This window comes from Arachis ipaensis, chromosome B9 (genome assembly GCF_059453495.1).
Source record: "Arachis ipaensis isolate K30076 ecotype BB chromosome B9, ASM5945349v1, whole genome shotgun sequence".
In the NCBI taxonomy this organism is placed as follows: Eukaryota; Viridiplantae; Streptophyta; class Magnoliopsida; order Fabales; family Fabaceae; genus Arachis; species Arachis ipaensis.
In genome coordinates this window covers 18,061,168-18,064,391 of record NC_142444.1, presented here as the reverse complement: position 1 = coordinate 18,064,391, position 3,224 = coordinate 18,061,168, and positions in this window count along the sequence as shown.

Below are 3,224 nucleotides of genomic sequence, written 5' to 3'. Positions count from 1 at the left end.
TTTGGATTGGATTGGATCGATTATGAAAAGTATATCCGAAATCCGATCCGATCCAGCGGTTTACAAAAAATAGAATCCAATCAGATCCAACAGTTTGCAAAAAATAGAATCCAATCCGATCTGAATTAATGTGATTTTAATCAGTTTTCGATTTGAATTGAATTAAATGAACGGTTTTATTTAGATCAGTTTAAATTTGAACACTCCTAATATAAATATAAATCCCAAAATAATATATTTACTGATAATGTAGTACTACTGTTAATAAAATTATAGCCATAATGGATGATATTATTAACCCAGAAGTTTACACATATGTAACCATTATTTTGATAGTCACAAAAATATCACAATGCATGAATATATACCTAGCTAGTGATGAGAATGGCATATATATGTATGTATGTATGTATGTATGTATGTGTGTGCTTTTTTTTTCTCCCTCATGCTCAAGAACTACGACTCCCAAATACTTGAAACGAATAAAATTCCGAATTCCATATATGTCACAATTCCTTAAGAAGTAAGATTTTTTCTTAAATTAAAGGTTTCAAATATGGAATCAAGCAGTTACCCTCTTCCCATGCAATGTTCCATATGGAAAGAAAAAAACAAAAAGAGTTTTCCACTAGCAGAAGAAAAGGGTTTCTCTCACTTTATTCCACCCTTCTTGACAAGACCCAAAAAGAGAGGAACTTAATTAAACACAAATCATGTTTTGTTTTTCTCTATGCTTAAGACACGTAAATATTTTGTAATGCTTTAGCATCAATAATAGTGTAAATAAATGTTATAATTTACAAAAACGCTATTTTTTTTGTGACTACAAAAACGTTATTTATACACTAAAAATTTAAAATAACAATTAAAATTAATCATTATATATTTGTATATAAATACATGTATTATTTATTTTATTTTTAATATGTATTTTATATTCTAACATATATTTTATATTAATGATTAATTTTAGTAGCTGATTTTATTATACACATAATATAATTATATAATTTATATCAGCAAAATAATAATATTCGACACATATTAAATGAATGATCATTTAAGCAAATAAATTAATTCAAGAACAATATGGAATATTTTACGGGTAAATAATTATTTTAGTTTCTAATATTTTTATTAAATTTTAATTTTGTCTTTAATATTTAAAATATTTTATTTTATTTGTTCTATTAATTTTATTCTTTGGTCAAAATTAAAACTTTTTTTTCAAAAATACTTGTTTTTTCTCTATTATTATTAATTTATTATCCTCTTGTTTCTCTTAGAGCAACTCCAATGCTAAGAAATAGAGTTTCTCTTCTGACATATGGGGACTCAATTACCATTGGAGTGAAAAGGAAAAGAGGGCTCTTCACGAGGATCAAGGTTGAGAGTTCCTCTAAGCAGAGACTTGTAACAACCAATAAAATCATGCCATGTGGTAAATTAATAAAAAAAATAAAAAATATATTAAATATATATATTAAATACTTATATATCTATTTAATTAATTATTTATATTAATTATTTAATAATTAGTTATATTAAATTATAATTAATATAAATAATTATGTTAAATCAATATCAAATATTATTTATATTGTTATATTAAATCATAATTAATTAAATTTATTTTACATAAAAAATAAATTTAATTTTTATATATTATAAAATAATTTTTTGTTGGATTATTTATTTTTATTTATAAAATTTAAAATACTAATCAAATTTAAGTTATTTATTTTAATATTTTATAATATTGAATTATTTTGAATTTATAAATTTAAATAATATTATTATAAAAAAAATAATTCTATTAATTTTAATTACTTAATTAATTAATTAGGTGGGACCACAATAGGGATTAAAGTTAGTTCCTTCTGATGGAGAAGAGAGAGATTCATTGAGTTCCTATTTATTGGTTACGACGCAAAATCTGATGTGAAGTCACTTTTTATGACAGGTGGACCATAAATAGGGACTGAAATGAGTTCCCTACTAACCATCTCCAGTAGGGAACTCATCTCAGTTCCTATTTATGACCCACCTGTCATAAAAAGTAACTCCACATCAGCTTTTGTGTTATAAACGGTAAATAGGAACTCAAAGCATCTCTCTCTTCTCTATTAGGAGGAACTAACTTTAGTTCCTGTTGTGGTTCCACTTAATTAATTAATTAAAATACTTAAAATTAATGTAATTGATTTTTTTAATAATATTATTTAAATTTATAAATTTAAAAATAATTCACTATTAATAGATATTAATATTAAATAAATTCATATATAATAATAATAATACACAATATATAATTCGGGATTACACTAATTTATAGTTTTGTGTTTACAATTGCTAATTTTAATAATATCGTTAGCATTTTAAATTTTAAAAATAAAAATAACTAACTCAACTAAAAATTATTTTGTAAGGTGTAAAAATTAAATTTATTTTTTAATGTAAGTAAATTTAATTAATTATAATTTAATATAATAATATAAATAATATTCAATATTAATTATGATATAAATAATTAATATAAATTATTAATTAAATAAAAATTTGATTATTTAATCTAATTAATTATGATATTAAATAATTAATATAAATTATTAATTAAATAAAAATATTATTATTTAATATAATTTTTATTATAATTATTACTAATTTAATTATTATTTCATTATTTAATATAATTATTTAATTATTTTAGATTTTATATTATTATTTTTTTAAAATAACTTGCCAAATGACAAATTATTATTGGTTAACTTGAGTCCCTGTTTAGAGGGACTCCCTCACCTTAAGACCCGTACGGAAACCATTCCTTCTCTCCTCCAATGGTTAGAGTTCCTATGTGTCAGAAAAAAGTGAAAGAGGAACTCACCATTGTAGGTGCTCTTAATATTCTTCTATCTTCTATTCTCCTATCACTAACCACCACTAATAATGACTACTATAATTACGATTTTTGTCATTTTCTAGAAAAAATATAATGGAAGAAAGGATACTGATTGAAAAAAAAAAAATTGACTTAAAAACTAAAATAAAATGAAATAAATTATTTAGGATAAACATATATAAAACGTTTCAAATGTTAGCGACAAAATTATAACTTAGCTCAAATGTTAAAAGACTAAAATTATACTTTATTTAATATTTTATATTATTAATTAGCACATCAAAAATTAAATATACTAATTCTTTTAAAGCATAACAACTTGTCA